The sequence below is a fragment of the Meles meles genome, chromosome 4 (assembly GCF_922984935.1).
Source record: "Meles meles chromosome 4, mMelMel3.1 paternal haplotype, whole genome shotgun sequence".
Classification (NCBI taxonomy): Eukaryota; Metazoa; Chordata; class Mammalia; order Carnivora; family Mustelidae; genus Meles; species Meles meles.
The window spans coordinates 134,944,633-134,966,050 of NC_060069.1; positions in this window are offsets into that span (position 1 = coordinate 134,944,633).

Genomic DNA, 21,418 nt, shown 5'->3' on the forward strand with positions numbered 1-21,418 from the left:
AATGGAGTTATCTGGAGGACCTAATACAAAAGACATTGCTGGGATCCATCTCCTGAGTTTCATTGAGAAGATGTGGGAAGGGCTCCAAAATTTTTGTCTTAATGTAACACTGATGCTGTTGACCTAGGGACTACGCTTTGAGTACCACCAGTCTATAAGACTTAGTTTTAGGAAAATTATGACAGGCCCTAAAGTATCTCTAAATTACAAGTTCCTGTCAAAGTGATCCCTAACCTAATTACATGGGGTTTCATTTCTTTAGAATTTGCTTATAAAAGAGTAATAAAATCAAACTGATAGCACACATACAACTTGTTATCCTCTTAAGAGACCTTTCATTTTCTGGCATTTGGGTTTTCTTCTTTACATTATCTCAACACGATGTCCAGTGTTCCTGCTCTACCATTAATGCCTTGTTTCAAACAGTCCTGGTTATTGGTCAAAAATCCTTTCTAGGACTCCATACTTACCCCAGAATATTTTCTTAATTTTGGAGTCCCATAATAATCTGGTATACCACTTTTGCGGTACTTAGCACATTTTGGTTTTTTATTGATCATTTCAATGCATATTTCATAACACGCTTACAAATGGCTAAGTGCGTCTTAATTTTTGCTTCTAAAGTATCTTACTTGAAATAGCTTTTTGATGAGCATTTATTCAATAAGCATTTATTGGACCTACAGGGAACTGGGGAGAAGAATATATAGCTGACTTAGCACCACTTTCCACTTCAATGAGGAAGCTGGGTCATCTAAAATTGGTCAGAAATATCACTTTTCTAAGGACAGAACTTTTTTCTTCATTTGCCCTGCAATAAACCTTACTTTTAAAACTTAAGCAATAGAAAAATAACAGATATATTTATTTCAAGATGCTATCTCCTACTGCATACTCTGAACAAATGGGCCTTTTCAATTATATAGGGGTTTTTTTCCAATTAATAGAAGAGGATGAAAGAGTTCTATTCTTATACATAGTAACCTTTTTTTTGTGAATGTATCACCTATAAAGCTGAGTATTCTCTATAAGCTTACAAGAAAAAATTAATATATCAGTGTATATGCTTTATTTCCCCATGATTTAGCCATATTATCTGAAATTTTCCGAAGTTGGACAAGGCAGATTTATCGAATTAGTTGGAATTTTTACTTCAAAAAAAAGAGCTATTTTTAAAGAAATTTTCATCAGTTTAGCTGGTTAAATAATTATATCCCACCACAAAATTTCAAACTTATGCATCTTCCTCACAAAAAAGTTAGACAAAGTAGGATGAGTTCAATTATTCATTCTTTACAGATAGAGAAAATTAGAGCTTGATTGCTTGTCTAAGGTTGCCACTAGCAGGTCAACTAGGATTCAAGCCTAAGTTTTCAGTTATTGTTTCTCTTTAAGCTCGTCCTTTGCTACAAGTTTGGGATAGCTTTTTTCATCAAATATTACTAAAAGTAACTATGTTGACATTTTTTATGGTGTTCAATCATCTCAGACTAAGATTAAAAATTATTATTAAATTCTGATGTATAGCACAATAATTTGTTTTCTCTTTTAATTTAGGCTCATGACCCAATCAACATGATCTCACCAAGAAATTCCAACCAAAAAAAAAAAAGAAATTCCTACAAGCTCTCTTTCTCTAAGTCCCCCAAATCTAAGAACTTATATATTATATTTAGTTATTTAGTGGTCAATATATTTTCATGTCCTAAGTATTAGAAATGATAGAGATTCTTTGGCCAATAAAATGAAGTTTTTAATCTCAAACAGACATTTTGAATATTCTCCACCAGAAGTTTTTAATTTATTTTCAAAGCTGCTTGCAGAATATTGATTAAAGATTTAAAAAATGTTTCAAAGATTTTTCATTAGCGTGGAGTAAGTGTCCAAAATAAATTTATTGAGGTTAATTTCATATCCATAAGAATATCTAATTTCTAGAAAGTATATTTTCTGAAAACATGCAACAACACAGAAGACAGACTTTAGATCTTCTAAATACTTCAAGAATGATGAAAAGTAAAATTAGCCTTCAATTTCATACATTGTTAGAGACATTTTCCTCCTGAATTGGCATTCCAGACAAAGAGAATGTGTGCTTTAGCCTTGGAAATAAATAATGCATTTACTTATTTGATTAAAGATTGCACAGTGAATTAAAGACTATACAGTACCTTCTAATGTAATATAAACTCAATTTTCTACTTACAGCGTTAAGAGAGAATTTAGAAGAAGCATCTTTTAGAAAATTGTCTTTCTTTCCCTCATAAATGCTTCAAATAAACCATATATCCCTCTTTGGAATGCTTCATTTTATCTAAATATGACACTCTGTTGGCATCTGTTCTACATCATTGAAAATGTAGGGAAGCAAAACCTTATCATGAAAATGCTGGGTATCCACACCTCACACAACTAAAAAGTAAATACGAGTTGCAGGTTTTCACTGAATTCAACAAGCTTCTCAACATTTATTATGTCAAGACTATTCCTACATTTCAAGAATAGTTATGATAAACTTTATATATATAAATATATATTATATATATATATATATAAACTATAAAGATAGCAAGATAAACTTTCTCCTTATTCTTGTAAACCATATATTCTATTGGATATATCCTTTTTAAAAAGTGGAATTTGGGGTGAGAAAGAAAATGAAAGCCAACTGAAGAATTAATAGCAAATTAACTAACTGAACCTAGGAGTCTTCCAAGGCCTTTCCAAGAAAGTAGCGTCTGCACTGAGACTTGAAGGATAAGTAGGAACTACTTCTCATAAAATGGGTCAAAAAAAGAGGGAACAGTCCCTGTGAAGAAGTAGGAATGAGGATCTGGCTCTAAGAGACAATCAGCACAGAGCCATGGGAATAGAGATTTCTTAGGTGGGGTGTATAAATTAAGGCCTAATGAAGAGTGACCATGAAAAAGTGGCTGAGAAAGCATGGTCATTCATAGAAAAAAAAGCTAGCAAACTGTATGTTCAGTGGATGAACAAAAGAGTATTCTAGATGGGAGGTGGGGTTGAAACAGTCCAAAGCTGTAGGAGTATAAGTAAAACATTGACTGACAAGTGTCATCCTTTAACAGCACTGACACCCTTGAAGACCATGGGGAGGGCAGTTTCTGAGGAATGCTTTAATGACCAAGGGGTCCAGAGGAGGGAATCAGACGGAGGTACCTCCACGGGTGGTAAGAAAGCAACGAGAAGGTAGGAAAAAACTCATATGGGTATAGAACCCTCTCCATTTACTCACTGTCAGAAAGTTGCTTTCTCTCTCTGAGCCTCAGTCTATTTGGTTGTAAAATGTTGGCAATAGATGCAATTTCAAATTTTATTGTCAAAAAAAATTTATAAAACAAGTAAAAATAGTAGCACAGTTCATGAACAGAGAAAGCATTAAAAGCATTTTTTTAAAATCTTGGTTGCTATTATAATTATTAATATACTGTTATCAACTTTTATTATTAAGGAGGAGGGAGGGGCACTGGCTCAGTTGGTGGAGCATTAGACTCTTGGTTTCCACTGGGGTCATGATCTCAGGGTCATGGGATCTGGCTCTGTGCAGAGGTCTGAACTCAGTGGGGAGTCTGCTTTGGGTTCTCTCTCTCCACCTCTCTCGGCCCCGCACCCGCCAAATAAAAGAATAAGACAAACAAACAAATAAATTGTTAGTGTTGCAACATATGAAACAAGAACAGAGCGGTGACTACCTTTCAGTATCTACCGTCCTAACTGATTGCCTTTCTGATTATGCTTACTTCACAATGATCACCGCCATTAAAAAAAATAAAGCAAAACAAAACATAAACCACTGTTTCTTGCCTATATGGAAACGTCAAATGACATTTATATCTGAAGTTATTTGTTCATAATTCTGGCTCTCTTGGCTTTTTTTTTTTTAAGTCTTTTTTAAATTGTTCAGTACATTCTAAATGAGTATTTTCTGCATTCCAGAACATTTCTCAGTACTAGAGGATACTTCAAGTCAGGATTACTTTCAAGGCAATTATAGGATCTTAAATATTGCTTTCATTACTATCTTGCTCTGATCACTCTTAGAAATGGCACCTTCCTCAAGTAATTCCTTAAAATCTCTGCCACCCTGTTTGTGTTAACTCTAATAATTTATTCAGAGGGCCTAAAAATAACCTTGCTTTTTAATGCATGGTGACTAAGATAATGGAAAGTACAAGATTCCCTCAAGCACTTAAACTGCATTATTCCTTCCTGGGCATCTTTTTTTGCCTTTAAGACAAATTATTAGGATAGGGGCGCCTGGGTGGCTCAGTGGGTTAAAGCCTCTGCCTTCGGCTCAGGTCATGGTTCCAGGGTCCTGGGATCCAGCCCCACATTGGGCTCTCTGCTCAGCAGGGAGCCTGCTTCCTCCTCTCTCTCTCTCTGCCTGCCTCTCCGCCTACTTGTAATTTCTGTCTTTCAAATAAATAAATAAAATCTTTAAAAAAAACAAATTATTAGGATAAAGAAGTATGTAACTTGTATAGTAAGAAACATATACAAAGTCTGCTAAATCTGAGTGTCATGTATTCATTTGTAATTTTAGATATCACTTTAATTATTGTAGTTACTATAATATCCTTTTTGGATATACACATGCATATATATATGAAAAAAATAAGCCAAGAGACACCTAGAATTTTTTAAAAGATAAGTCATTTAGCCCAACTTATTTACAAAATTGACTTACGTATTTCTAGTGGTCAAATCAACATATCTGAACTAAATTCACTTCTATACAAAGCAAAACTCTGAAAGTAACCGAGTTTTCCTCAAGATTGGCATATAGACAATTCTAAAAAAAAAGTCCTGGTTTAAGAACTATCTCAAGCTGGCAGTATACACTGGCATGTGCCTCAGCCTGCTGACAGTCATTTCATCTTGAGATCCTTATAGAAAAGGAAGAAGAAAAAAAAGGCATAGTTTAATGGGTTTCAAGTTTAAATGATTATGCTGTTATATTCTTTCAAAGTAAAGTTAGGACATTATTTTGGAGTAAAATTTTTAGTTATGACTTCTTCCCCCTTTCTTCCACCTACTCAACAGGCAAAAATTACAGCATATAAACACACACGCGTAGACAAACATCCCATTCCATAGAAAGCAAGTAGGAGTCTACACGCCAAAACTCCAGTCAGAGCGAACAATGTGTGGATTTAAAAAATCATTTTGTAGAGACATGAGGTCAAATTAACTGTACACTTGATAATATCTAACTCTCGAAACTCAAAAAGGAGATACACGTTACCAGATAGGAAAATGTCAATTCCTCTCTCATTCATCAATAGAAAGCATGGAATGGAAAATTTGTTTTGTTTTGTTTTGTTTTGTTTAGCAGAGGGAGAAGCCGACTCTCCACTGAGCAGGGAGCCCAGCACAGGGCTCAATCCCAGGGTCTGAGATCATGACCACAGCCGAAGTTAGATGTTTAACTGATGGAGCCACCCAGGTGCCCTGAAAACTGTTTTTTAATAAAGCTGCTTTTAGCAGTTTAGCAGAAGTAGAAAAGGAAGGGCTGCAGGGAACAGGAAATAGGCACTAATATTTGAGTGCCTGTTATCTATGAGGCACTGTTCTGCATTTGATATAAATTATCTCATTTAAACAGCACATCTTGAGATTGATGTTTCTAGGTCTATTTTCAATAAAGAAAACTAAGATTCTGAGACTTTATTTCATTTATGCCATGACGGGTAGTGGCTGAAGCACGATTCAAATCCAGACATGCCAGTTACACAGTCAATATGGCTTTCGTTATACAACCACTGCTTTCCAGCTGTAGACAAATCTGTAACAGAAACATCATAAGGGCTGTGTGGATGTCCAGGAAAATAAGCCAGCATTACATTAAGAGAAAATGGCTTAACCCCCCAAAAATTTTCACAACTGATAATTCAACATTAATTCGGTTGCTATTGTGACTTATGCGGAACCATGCACAAATTAATAAATTCTGCACTCATAGTCTTTCTACATGTAAGACATTTTTTAAAAAACCGGATTTCTTAGGCAGAGTGTTAAAAAGAAGCTATTTCTCTTCCTGAAGTTATGTCTTATGATTCTACCCAGCCAGTTTTAGACATTGTCTCTCTATTCTAATAGGATTACTTAATTGCCCAGTCGTGAAATGAATGGTGTGACTGATTCTCAAGATGAACTAATTAAACTCCTGCCTCTTTAATATTATAGAGTTAAGATATACATATTTGTGACCTCTTGGAAAAATAATTAAGATTCTATAATTTCAAGGGCAACAAATCATGAGGATATAGCTACTAATATCATCACTAATAATTACTGACTATAATTATTAATGCCATTATCCTACTGGATTTCAAAATAAACTCACTTTATTACTTCTATGTCAAAAGAGCATTAAGGTTTTCTTCAAAGTACCATGTGGTTGTACAGAATAAATACTTAACATATTTAGTGTTCTGACCCTTTACTTCTCAGAAGAATATAGAAGAAACAGAGTTTGAAAGGTGAGTTGGGCAGGAGTGAAAACATATGTATGTTGTAGAAAGTTTGTAAGTTTAAATTATAAAAGAATATATTTCTAACTGGACTAAAGTTTAAATGAAAATGTCTATTGCTTAAGATAAATAAAGAGTAAGTAATGCTGACCATGTAAGTGTTGATGAAAAATAAGTTAGCGATTAGAAAGTATGACTTGTAGAAGCCTGATTTCTTATAGTCCCCATTTTGAGAAGAATATTCTAATCATGGAAATATTTAGGAATAGGATTTATTATAATGAAAAAATTTATGTATGGAGACAAAATTATAAACATTGAGATTACAAGTATAATATAATATTTAGTAAAACACAAAATTATTTTTTGTGTACTATCATCAGAACAATTAGGATATCAAAAATAAGGAAACAAAATACATGCAAGGTCTCCGGCATCTTGAGGTCCTCTTTGGCATAGGAAAGCTCTTTTGAAAACTTCCCTTTGCCTTAGCTCCCCCAGCTCCCAAGTATATAATCAGCCACACCCCTCACAACCCCGGTGCAGCACCTCTTCTGCCCTCAGGTCCTTTCCCATGCTTTAATAAAATCACCTTTTGCACCAAGAAATTAATTAATTAATTGAAAATAATTTTTAAAAATTAAAAATAAGGGGCGCCTGGGTGGCTCAGAGGTTTAAGCCACTGCCTTCGGCTCGGGTCATGATCTCAGGGTCCTGGGATCGAGTCCCGCATCGGGCTCTCTGCTCAGCAGGGAGCCTGCTTCCCTCTCACTCTCTCTGCCTGCCTCTCTGCCTACTTGTGATCTCTCTCTGTCAAGTAGATAAATAAAATCTTTAAAAAAAAATTTAAAAATAAAATATGCTCAAGGTCTATATGAGGAATGATACATAAAAGATACATTTTTAAAAGAATTATGCAAAAGTTTTATTTTAAAAAAATACAACTATGTTTCTTGCTTATGTACCTTCCAACTAGCTCATTAGATTGTTTTCAGTACTCTGCAAAAATACCTGAATATAGGCAAAGAGGATGGGAAATGCAGGAAACCCTCATACTGTTTCCGACATTTAGAGCTCGGCTCATCTCTTCCAACACACCAATAAGCTACTTCTGTTTGAAACCCACTACCACTGAGAAATGAAGGGGGAAAAAAAGTTTTCTATAAACAAGGTAAATAGTCTTCTTTGAGCCACTTTGAGTCATTTGGTAAGTAACTCCTTGGATTCCCAGCTTCCAGACTGCAACAAAATAAATTTTTGTTGTTTAAGGCACCCAGCCCATGGCATTTTGATATGGCAGCCCTAGCAAACTAATACAGTCAGTATAACTTCTGTGGCCTAAAAGACTCAATGGATTTCCCAAACTAAACACCCAATTATGTTGCCATTACGTTCAGGTGTCTATTTTTATTTCTTTTATTGAGTATTAGATTGACATTTTCTAAAGTCAAAAAACTATCAACTATATTTTGTTCTAATTGTTGTGGTTTTAAATATAGAATAATGTAAGGCTACATCAATTTGGCCTTTGAAAATATAAAAAATCAGATGAATTTAGGTACAATACCAATCTCATACTGAGAATTTTCTAGTCTCAGCTGACAGATTTACAGGAAAAGGAGACAGGTTTAGAAAGAATAATGCTTACTGAGCTTTGTGATTCAAACAAGCTACCTACTAGGAAGGTGAAAACATCTACTGATCAAGCACAAAGAAAAACCAGAGACCTCCCATTTGAAATAACACATTTTGTCTAGCAGCCAAAATAAAAGGATACATATCTCCACAAAGCACAATAGAAATATTTTCACATCTGGAACACAATTGCCACAGATTTATGAAAGGAAAAAACACACACACACACACTATAGGGAACAAAGTAAGAAAAATATCAGGAAGGAAGCTTTAAACATATACCAACTTGCAATCACAGAAATAGAAGACATTTTACTGGTGACTCCAGCTCGATTACTGTGCCAGCAAAGAAACAAAGATTTAGAGAGGATTTATGAATTATCCAAAGTTAAACATGTTCTACCTAGCCAAACCACATCTAGAACCTAGGCTTGGTTCTATTCTTTCCACTGACCATGTCTTCCCCTTATTTTAAAATGTGCTATTTTTTCCCTTATATATGAGTCCTACACTGGTTCTAGCATCAGTAAACCAGATGGAACAGAACACTTATCTTTCCACTCAGCAAATTGGAGATGCCCATCCTAGTTTTCTGACCCCAAAAGCTGCCCTCATGCCTTCCTCATTGTTTCCTCTGGCCCCAACAAATTTCATTTAGCAAACTCATAATCATCCTTCCTCACCTCATTATTTTTTCTGAGTGCTAAATTTGCCTTCAGGAGCACATATCTCATTTATAATTTAAATAGTTTTGTTTTTTGCCTGTACTATCTCTTTCTTCCATTAAAGCGTAAGCTCCACAAATGCAGGTATCAGAGCTGAGTTAACACTATATCCCCTGCGTAGAAGAGAGATGGCCTATAATGGTAATGGTAAGTGTAGACTGAAGGAAGGAAGAAAGGAGTGTGTGATTAAACAAATCATTGGTATTTCTGTGATTACTGAATGCGTGAATGAGATACTTGGATTGACAGGGAAGTTAATCACACCATATAAAAATCACATTGGAGACAGAAGCTTTGTAACAATAAGGTGCCAAAACTAGTTTATAGTGGTACCTGGGTCACTCAGTCTGTTCAGTGTCTGCCTTCAGTTCAGGTCATGATTGCAGGGTCCTGAGATCAAGCCCCGCATCAGGCTCCCAGCTCAGCAGGGAATGTGCTTCTCCCCCTGCCCCTTCCCCTGCTCATGCTCCCTCTTCCTCTGTCTCAAATAAATAAAATCATAGATAAATAAATAAATAAATAAATAAATAAAATTGGTTTATAGTTTAATTTCTAAATTAAACAGTGTTTATTTTCAGAAATTCTCAGTTCACCTTTTCTAACTTTGGTTGCTCTCAATCAGGATGACACATGTAAATTATTGATGCAATGTTGTTGCTTCTTTTTAAATCTTTTTGTCTTAAAAGTTGCATACAAAGTAAAATTCTTATATTCCCAATAAGAAACCCTCTCCTAAATGAGTATAATTTTGAAGGTGCACAAAATGTTACGTAAACGTAATAATAAATAATAAAGTTAAGCTGAGATTTTCTTTGTGCAATACATAGACCAAAGAGATCTATAGAGTGGATGAGAAACGGAAGATAGAATAATAAACTCAACATGAAAGTTTAGCCACCCATCGAGAATGGAAAGGATAGAGAGGAAGACAAAGATAAAATGTAATCAGTTATCACATGTTACTCTCAAAAGATGGACACTGTAAGATGGAGAAGAGAAGTGAGTTGGGGGTATCAGAGGGGGAGACAAACCATTAGAGACTGTGGACTCTGAGAAACAAACTGAGGATTTTGGAGGGGAGGGGTTGGGGAGTCCTGTGAGCCTGATGGTGGGTATTATGGAAGGCACCTATTGCATCGAGCACTGGGTATGGTGCATAAACAATGAATTTTGGAGCACTGAAATAAAACAAAATGAAAAAAAATTCCTTTCACCAATGCTTTTCCAACTCTACTCTACTTTCAGAAACATATCAGTAAAATAATCAGCATCATCTATTATACTACTGTATACACATTTTCTGATGTTTTTATTTTGCATATAATGCCACACAGCTCTCCTCTAATGCTATCTAATGCTATCTGAAAAATAAGAAACTGCATAAAATGATAAGACCAGAACAGTCCATGTACTGACAAACTCTGTTTTTACCAATACTGACAGTAATATTGACAGAAATAATAACTCTATTGAGGAAGACTTTAATTAGATTATAGACAATGATCAAATTGGTTACTGCCTTAAAAGTCAGAAGGCTTTCTTTTTAACCATTAAGTAGCTTAAAATTGTAAAATAAAAAACACTCAATGCCATTGATTTTAACATGGACAGTAAAGTTAAAAAAAAAAAACAACTTTCTACTTAGGAGTATATGCAGCAAATTAGGGAGCTTGGCATAAACTTTCAAACAAAATTGCCCTTGCATATTTTTTAAATTATTATATTAAAATTAGGAAAAAAAAACCACCATGGTAAACTAATTATGTTTTAAGCTTTTTCTTTTCTTCTGAAAATGAATCTTATAAACTGATAAGGTTATCAGGGTAGGAATTTCAATTATAGAAACAAAATGAAAATCCAACATATACATTATTTATATGTATAATATATGTAAATTGATTATTACCTGTAATTCTAACTTAAATATGTTCCATTTAAGAATACTTTAGTAAAGGGGTGCCTGGGTAGCTCAGTGGGTTAAATAAAGCCTCTGCCTTCAGCTCAGGTCATGATCTCAGGGTCCTGGGATTGAGCTCTGCATCTGGCTCTCTGCTCAGCATGGGGCCTGCTTCCCCCTCTCTCTCTGCCTGCCTCTCTGCCTACATGTAATCTCTGTCAAATAAATAAATAAAATCTTAAAAAGAAAAGAATACTTTAGTAAAAATAAAAACTTTTTTTCTTTCAAGTTAGGTTATGAGATATTTATTATATTTATATGTAGTTCCTGAATACTGGTTAAGATAATCAACTCTATATAAATACATTATTTAATGGTGAAATGAAAGCTCAAACTTCATATTATTAAGTAAACTGCAAACTGTATAATATCTTCCATTCCTGTGGCCTAAAATATTAATGCCATGGTATCTACCAACCTACCAGAATTATAATTGTAAAGAAGAAAGGAAAGAAAAACACCTATTTTCTCAAAAAACTCAATGGATATTGTCCAATTTATTTTTCTCTACAAAGCAGGCCAATCATAGTGACAGTCATTGGTGGCAAACAGAAGATCTGTGACTAAACCTGCATTCAAACAATGAATATTAATTGAATACCTGCTATCTGTAGTCATTGTTTATTAAGCAGATATGACAAGAATCCTTACATCAAGTTGATATTTTTGTCACATTACATTCTTTTTTTTTTTTTTTTTTTTTTTAAGAGAGAGCCAGAACGCGTGTGCACACTAGGTAGGGGAGGGGCAGAAGTTGAGGGAGAGAATCTTAAGCAGGCTCTATGCCCAACACAAGGCAGAGCCCAATGCAGGGCTTGATCTCATGACCCTGAGATCATGAAATGAGCTGAAATCAAGAGTGGGGCACTTAATCGACTGAGCCACCCAGGCACCTCACTGTCATATTACATTCTACTGGAGAACATATGAGGAATAAAATCCCAGAAATACTAACAATGTATTCCATACTAAGACAGTCTCTAATAATGGATATTTCCAGACTTATCTCAATGATTCCATGTGATTTTTATGATGTATCAAATAAAATGCTTCGGGATTTGAACATCCCCAAATCAAAATGTAATGCTCATAATAATTATGACTGACATAAAAATTACTCGCAGGAAACAAAACCGAGTCACTTCAAAGGGCTTTCCAACGCCATTAGGACAGAATGTTTCGACTTGCAACATGAAAGCCTAACAATTGAGAGAGTAGGTCTTATGAATTTTGTCGAGGGGAAAGACATTGTACAAAATCCCACAAATGATGTGTCAGATTCCAGCAATATAAGGCTTGGTAGGATACCGAAGTATATAGTTTCCCAACTGCTTATGATTTAGTTCCAAGAGATGAGATTCCCATTGCTCTGTGATACAGGGCAGCATTCAAAGATCAAACTTCTATATTTAACAAGTGTCAACTTTTGCTTAGCCAAACAAGGTGTCTTGGGATACGTTCTTACTTAAAGGGCAGTGAATATGATATAATTAACCCCTGAGCAGCTGAAATACTAATATTGATAAGTACCTGCTATGTGCTAGGAACCATGATAAACATTGACTATGTAGGATACAGTGACGGATTCTATGGTGGGAAAACCCTAAGCCAGAGGAATAGCACTGGACTGGGACACCACTGTACCTAGCACTGTTGCAAGCCCCTTTTATATATTAAGCTTCCCTAAGATGAACTATGGTCTCACATATTTATCTTAGGGAAGCTTAATATATAAAAGGGGCTTGCAACAGATAAAAGTGGTTTCAAACAGCTAAGTGAGGTGAGAGACACAGGATGGGAAGCTAGGATTGTCCAATCACAGGCCTGTGCTCTAAACCCCTTTAAACATTGCCTCCTACACCAAGGGGACTAACTCAGAGTCAGATTCGAATTGCCAGCAAATGGTAGCCTTGTAAACCCAAATGTCAACAGTAATGAAGTTTATGGAGCACACTTTAAGGGAATAGAGTACCTTTACAAGCATTATCTTTTATAAGCCACACAGTCACTATCAAACTATTCCTTTTTTTAAAAAGTAGGAAATGGAAGACTGCAATGGGGTTACATCAACATTAAACTGCCCCAGACTCACGTGTACAAAGTATCTTTCTTACAAAGAAATTTATATTCTATTCATGGTCCTATCGTAAAACGAATCCTGGAATTCAATTAAATACTCATCTTGAAAACCAGAGCGTAAGTGGAAATTCCTCGCTGGCATTCATGCAAATAAACAAAATAATGATGTTAAACCTACATCTAATCTTTTGTTGTACATATCGAGTGTCTCTATCTCTCCTACTAAGTTATACATTCATAATGACAAAACCATGAAGTGAATTTGTTTCCATTCATACCAGCAAAAAAACTAAACAGGGAGAGGGCAAAAGGGTGAATTTGTTGTATTTCTCCAGTATTTCCTTCTGCTGGCAATACCCAGTAGCATTCCTCTGATTGGAAACTTATTCTATGCTTTCTTCCTTTTCTAACATTCTAACTGCCTCTCCTGAGCAACAATAAAGCAAAATAGATCTATCGCTGAGACTTTTTTTTAATTCCCTTATATTATTATATTTAAATTTTGCATATAGCTACACTATTGTGTTAAACACAAGAGTTTCTGCTAAGTTTTTTCCTGGAACATGAACTCTGTGATTTTCCTCATAAATATTTGGAAAATACTGAGTAAAAATTATTAAACTCCTTTTTAAAAATTCTTTCTTGGAGCTTAACTGTCCATGGCAAATGATGAAATTTAAAGCTGAGATACAGTACACATCTTTTCCTAAATTTTATCTTTTTTTCTTAGAAAACTGCATGGGCTGGGAATAGAGTACATACATTAAGAATAGTTTGGGAACTTCTCTGCTGAAGCAAGTTTGAGGAGAAAATGGGAATGATAGCACAGGTTTTCCCTTGTCCTTGATATATTTTAGATAAAGGTGAATCATGGACCTGCTGTCATCCTTTAAGTGGTAGGAGCTGAAGGGTTGGGTGATTTGGGGGTGAGAAGGAGACATGTTGGCAGCCCAGCCTTTCCTAGTTTCTGCTCTGTGTCCTGCATGACGAAGATACAGGCACTCTTCCTCCATGTCCTACCCTTGCCCTGGCCCCCCAACAGAGATGTGATAAATACCCAGCTTCCTGATCCTATCAAGCATTTTTGAATGTCAAAGGGCTAGGGAGGCCAGAAGGAGAGGAAACTTAAACCTATTAAGTAGAAGAAAGACCAAAGGAAGAAGCTCAGACATAGTTAATAAAATGGGTACCTTCTCCTTCAACCCTAGCAACTCATATGGCACCTCACGTCCTCTTGATGTACTTCCTCTGCATGAATAGAGAAGGATGTCCAAGTGTGTGGAGAAAATAACTGTATTTATAAAATACTTAACATTGGGGTGCCTGGGTGGCTCAGGCGGTTGGGCGTCCAACTCTTGATTTTGGCCCAGGTCATGATCTCAGGTTCCTGATGCAGCCCTTTGTTGGGCTCTCTCTGTGCTGGGTGTGGAGCCCGCTAGGGATTCTCTTCCTCGCCCTCTGCCCCTCCCCCACAGCTCTAAAAACTAAAAAGTAAAATAAAGTGCTTGACACTAACAAGTCCATGCAAATTGTAACAGTGGCCATACTAGAGAAATTGCAAGGGGAAAACTGTAAAAGCTAAAAGATAGACCTGGTCAAATAAAAAATACTACAAAATGTTTCTCATTTATGGCTAATTACAACTGGTTTAACAACAATGATGTAGATCAGAATCAAGGTGATTTGGTAACTGTCATAAGGCAAAAATGATGTTTATATGTACTGCTTACGCTGCTCAATAATCTGTTCTAAAACAAAATCAGTATTAGGATCAGAATCTTCGTTTTTGTTTTCATTTCATATTTTATTTTTGGTGTGAGAACTATGACTGTTTCAAGAAGGCCTACATTGTGTTTGTCTGAATATTAAGTTATCTTAAATGGTAGGAAGCTTTCTACATTACTAGGCTTAGAATTTTTTCAAAGAAAAAAAACTGATAAATTAGACTTCATTAAAATAAAGATTCTGCCTTACAAGAGACACTTTGGAAAATGAAAATAGCTAAACCTATTGCAATAATCATTTCACAATACTTGTAAATCAAATCACGTTGTAGGACTTAAATTTTTCAGGATGTATGTCAATAAAACTTAAACTTATCATTTCTCAATTAAACTTTAAAAAAAAGAAAGAAAATGAAAGACATACTAAGAGGAAGTCTTTTTTTTTAAGATTTTATTTATTTATTTGACAAAGAGAGAGATAGCAAGAGAGGGAACACAAGCAGGGTGGAGCTGGAGGGAGAGAAGCAGACTCCCCACTGAGCAGGGAGCCTGACACGGGGCTCAATCCCAGGACCCTGGGATCATGACCTGAGTTGAAGGCAGACACTTAATGACTGAGCCACCCTGGTGCCCCTAAGAGAAAGTCTTTCAAAACATAGATAAAGGAAGCACCAGGGTGGAACAGTTAATTAAACATCCAGCTCTTGATTTCAGCTCAAGTCATGATCTCAGAGTCCTGAGATGGAGCCCCATATCAGGCTCCATGTATGCATGGAGACTGCTTAAGATTCTTTCTCTCCCTCTTTCTCTGCCCCTTTACCCCCACCCCTCCTTGTGCGCACTCTCTCTCTCTCTCAAAACACACACACACACACATACACACACACACACAGAGAAAGGAACGGTATCATACAACTCAATGCCAAAACAAAAAATAATAATAAAAAAAGAACTAAAAATCCCCATAACCAATCTGACTAAAAAATTGGCAGAGGATCTGAATAGAATTTTCCCAAAGAAAACATACAGATGGCCAACAAACACATGAAAGGATGCTCAAACAATCATCAGGGAAATGTGAATCAAAACAACAATGAACTATCACCTTATACCTGCCAGAATAGCTAAAATTTAAAAAAGACAAGAAATAACAAGTGTTGATGAGGATGTGGAGAAAAAAAGAACCCTCATTCACTGTTCATAGAAATGTAAATTAGTACAGTTACTGTGGAAAATAGTATAAACGGTAACCAAAAAATTAAAAAGAGAAATTCCATATGATTCAATATCTCCATTACTAAATATTTGTAGAAAGAAAAAACACTAATTTGAAAAGATATATGCAAGCCTATGCTTATTGCAGCATTATTTAAAGAGCCAAGATACGGAAGCAACCTAAGCATCCATTAACGGATGAATGAATAAAGATGATGTGGTACACACATGCACACACACACAATATTATGCAGCCATAGAGAAGAATGAGATCTTCCCCTTTACAAAAATATGAATGGACCTAGAGGGTATTATACTAAGTGAAATAAAACAGACTGAAAAAGACAAATACCATATAATTTCACACATATGTGGAATCTAAAAACAAAATGAAAGAAAAAACAAAAAGCAGAAACACATCTATAAATACAGAGACCAAACTGATGGTTGCCCTAGGGAAGAGGAAGAGAAGGGGGATGGGCAAAATGTATGAAGGGGAGTGGGAAATACAGGCTTCTAGGTATGGAATGAGTAAGTCCTGGGAACAAAAGATACAGTGTAAAGAATATAGTCAATGATGTTGTAATAACACTGTATGGTAAAAGACAGTAGCTACACTTGTGGTGAGCAGAGAATAACATATAGAGATATTAAATTCTATGCTGTACACCTGAAATTAAGGCAACATATGTGTCAAATACACTCAATAATTTTTTTAATAATTTTCAAATAAAAAAGGACTGGAATGTAAACTATACAACAAACTTTTAAAATGCAACAAATCACCTAGTTAAAAAAAATTAGGCAAAGATCTGGACAGCAGATACATAGATGACAAGTTAATATATAGAGTGGATGCTCAACATCATACTTCAGGAAATGCAAATTAAAACAACAATGAGATACTTTGTATAAAGGAGAGACTCTCATGTCATTAAGAAACACAAATTAAAACAACGAGATACCTACTAGAGCGACCAAAATCCACAACACTGACAATGCCAAGTTCTGACAAAGTTGTAGAGCAACAGGAATTCTCATTCATTGTCAGTAGGAAGGCAAAATGGTACAGCCACTTTGGAAGACAGTTTGGCCACTTCTTAGAAAACTAAACATGCTCTTACCATATGATCCAGCAATCATACTCCTTGGTATTTAGTCAAATAAGTTGAAAACATATCTACACAAAAATATGCCTACAAATGTGTATAGCAGCTTTATTCATAATGGCCAAAACTTGGAAGCAACCAAGATGTCCTTCATAGGCAAATGGATAAACAGTAGTATATCCAGACAATGAAATATTATTCAGAACTAAAAAGAAATGAGCTATCAATCCATAAAAAGACATAAAGGAAACCTAAATGCCAATCCAGAAAAACTATATACATATGATTTCAACTACATGACATCTTGGAAAAGACAAAGCTATGGAGGCAGTAAGATCAGTGGTTGGTAAGGGTTGGGCACCAGGAAGGGAGGCATGAATAGATGAACACAGAGAATTTTTAAGACAGTGAAAATCATTCTGTATAATACTGTAACGGTGAACACGTCATAATAGATTAGTCCAGCCCAAAGAATTCAAAACTTGAAGAGTGACCTCTAATAAAAGCTATGGACTTTAGTTACTAATAATGTATAAATACTGGCTCATCAATTTTTTTTAAGTAGGTTCCATGCCCAGTGTGGAGCCCCACATGGGACTTGCCCTCATGACCCTGAGATCAAGACCTGAGGTGAGATGAAGAGCCAGATGCTTTGCTGACCAAGGCACCCAGGCATCCCTAAACATTGGCTCATTGATTTTAACAAACGTACCACACTAATAAAAATGCTAAATATAAGAGAAATTAGGGTGGGGTGAGGAGTAGTCAGATACTTCATACTTTTCACTTAGTTTATTCCTGTAAACCTGAAACTGCTTACATCTATTAAATCGAGAAGGGCAGAGAATGGTTTTCACCGAACTGAAAAAATGGACACAAGTTGGGAAGGTGACTGACAAGTTGTGCTTATATTGATTTCTAGATTCTTTTTCATTTAACAGTATTATTCTGCTGTAAAACAGAAAATCAAGTTCCAGAGAAATTTATTTTAATGATTGTAGTAAAAATACTTTCACCTCCAAAGTCAGACCCTGCTCTTTAGGACGAAATAGCTAGTTTTATAATTGATTAAAACATAGTTTCATACAAAGAGAAACAAGTTGAGAGAAACATCAACCACTCTCACCACCAAACTCTGTGTTATGACAGTATTTGTGAGGCATTACAATTTAGGATTAAGACCTATTTTTAGGGCATCGTGGATTTGCTGTGTCAGATCTGAAAATGTAAGACATTAAAGTCCAGTCTTTGTTTGATCTGCTATCCTCTGCAGTTACCAAAAGGTCAATTTATTGTGCTTCTTTTTTCTCTTTTTCATATAATCTTACACTTCAGCTTAATGTAAATATTAGCTAAGGTTTTTATTTTACTTTGCTTGAAAAAGCAAAATGCACTTAGACTGGACCCTTAGTTACTGAAAAAAAGGCCAAAAAATGTGCACAAAGAGGTATCAGCAATTATTCACCAAAAAAAAAATAGGATTTGGAACTTTTCCCTGCATAAAAGTTCAATCGGAAAGTGAAATTATTTCTTTCTACTACATGTCAGTGGTTGCACTGAAAACTTAAATAAAGCTGTTTAAATAAGTAGTTTCCACGTATCAGAAATAAATAGTATATAACTTGTTTTAAAAAGCAGAGTATTTGCTTTTATGGCATTCCACTACATTCCAGGGCTCAAATGTAAAGTTAGTTTCAACTGTTAGAGGCACTATTGATTTCTAATATATTACACATTTTAGAAAAAAGCAGAAATCTGATGATATAGAGGGGGTCCACCAACTATGTACCCATAAACTAAATTTGGTCCATGGCTTATTTTGCATGCCTGACAGTTAAGAATGATTTTCACAATGTTAAAGGGTTCTAAGGAGGAAGAGGAAGAGAAGAGAGACTAAATATGGCCAGCAAAGCCTAAAATATTTACTGTCTAATCTTTTACAAAAAAAGTTTGTGAATCCTTTCTCAAGGACAAGCCATTTGTTTACAATTTGTTTACACCTGTTTACAGGTGCTTTAGCATGCAAAAATGATTAAACACAAGAACACACTGCACAGAAAGTTCAGATCATGAATGAAACTTCAACTCTAATTAACAACTATAACAACAACAACTATAATTTATAATGAACTGAAAGAGCTTTCAGAAGAGTTAGCTCTGGAATGTGAAGAGAAAACAGAATTCATTTTTTCCAGTGGTTTGTCACAGCATCATCTTCCAGTCCTGTGAACGTGTGCTCACATCACAACCTGTGTGTTCAACACTGACACACCGGGTTAGATGACAAAACCTGTTTCATTAAGAAAGGGACCACTTCTACTAAGGATACCAAAAACTAAATCTTCATTTCCATTTGTTTGTTTCCATTTGTTTGCTTTTAAGGTGAGGTACTATTTAAGGGTAGAAAAGGAAAACTTTCCATCAATCATTGTTGAGTGAGCATTTCAATCTACGTCAAAGCAAAAGTCAGCAGGCGTCAAGTCTTTGAAGCTTTATATCAGGTAACATGTTAAATTAGTATCCTCAAAAGGGACCTCTGAGGAGTTATGGGTAAAAGGTACATACCAAAAGCATCTAAGACAAATTCACAAACAAAATGGAAGAGAACATCTATTTATTTTCAAGAAAAGTAATAATTATTAAACAAAACCCCAAACAGAAGGATCCCCAAAGTACAAATGGACCCAATAAAGAGAAATAAGAAGTGGGCAGAAATGGAGAGTGGCACACAGGCATTAAGGAAAAAAAGGATCCCAAGATAGTTATTATTATTTCAGCAAAAATCAGTGAACAAGCTCATACTGAAAAATATGACTTGAAATCAATTCAGTAAGTCAAGTAAAAGCAACAATATAATACTTGGCTTTTTCTTGTGATAAGTGGTATTTTAAATATAAAAACTGAAAGAGATTATCATTGTGTGGGCGCCTGGGTGGCTCAGTCATTAAGCATCTGCCTTCAGCTCAGGTCATGATCCCAGCATCCTGAGATTGACCCCCACGTCGGGCTTCTGCTTCTCCCTCTCCCACTTCCCTTGTTTGTGTTCCCTCTCTCAGTGTCTCTCTCTGTCAAATAAATAAATAAAATCTTAAAAAAAAAAAGATTATCATTGTGTAAGGTCTCCCTCATCCCAATCACCATGGTGAATTATTCCAAACTAAACATTAGTCATTTTAAAAACAACAATAAAGGCTATAAATACTCTATGGAAAGAAATATCCTTATAGATGTTGACCTTAACATTAATCTTCACTGGTAAGAGTTAGATTTGAAAGTGATTAAACACAGCTAAAATTATTTATTTTCATAAAATAATTTAGTAGCTAAGCAGTGGAGTGAAAAAAGAGAGATTGAAATTGGAAGACATGTCATTTTCAAAATAGAACCTGTTCAATTACTTGAGTGTAAATATTATACATCTCAGGAGAACAGTATGAAGTTTCAGGCCTCATGGAGAGGCCATACACCAATGAGGGTGAGAGATCAGTACAGTAACTATCAGACAACGTGGGGTGCTACAGGGAAGCTCCAAGCAGGGAAAGCCATCCTCCATGTGAAGAATCATGGAAACTGCAGATGGAAGGACACATTTTAGATGCACGGAATTATGGATTTGCATGGAGCTATGGCAAAACCTCCTGGATGAGCATAAGTAATGAAGGTGTAAAAAGAAAGTGTCAGAAAAGTATTCAGTATCCTTAGAGTCATGATTAGTGTTCTAGTCATTAGGAGAGTTTAAAAAAAAAAAAAAAAAAAAACTTCTGTCCTTAGTCTATACTTATTAAACCAAAATCTTTGGGAGTTGAATTCACAAATATGAATAGAAAACACAAAATAAAAACCATGGAAGTTCTTTTTTTTGATCACCTACGTATATTACACAGTGAGAGGATTAATAAATTTCACTAAACATACACCTGGGTCTTGATCCCATTCACTGTTTAAGCCCATTCCAATATGGATTTTGTACAAATTTCCCTTTGCCAAGGTCACCTGGGGTCTTCACTTCACTAATACCAATGGCAATGTTAATTCCTCATCCATATTGGCTTTCTTTCATTCTGGCTGCACATAAAGCCAGAGTGATCTTTTTCCGTATCTATGATTTGCTTCAGAATGCTTTAATGACTTCCTCTTTCTCTAAAGATCACTTTAAACAGACTGAAGTATTTGGCCCTGGCCTAAATCTCCAGACAGAGCTAATGTCATCCTCCCATCTGCTTTCTTTGATCAAACTATACTAGACCTCTCTCAGTTCTTCAGACACAGAACACCTCCTACATGATCGAATGAATGGTCTGATGATGATATTTTCTTTTTGCTGCAGAAGTTTTCACTGATCATGCTGATAATGAAATCATCGTTTTTAATTTTTTTTTTTAGATTTTATTTATTTATTTGACAGAGAGAAATCACAAGAGAGGCAGGCAGAGAGAGAGGAAGGGAAGCAGGCTCTCCACTGAGCAGAGAGCCAGATGCG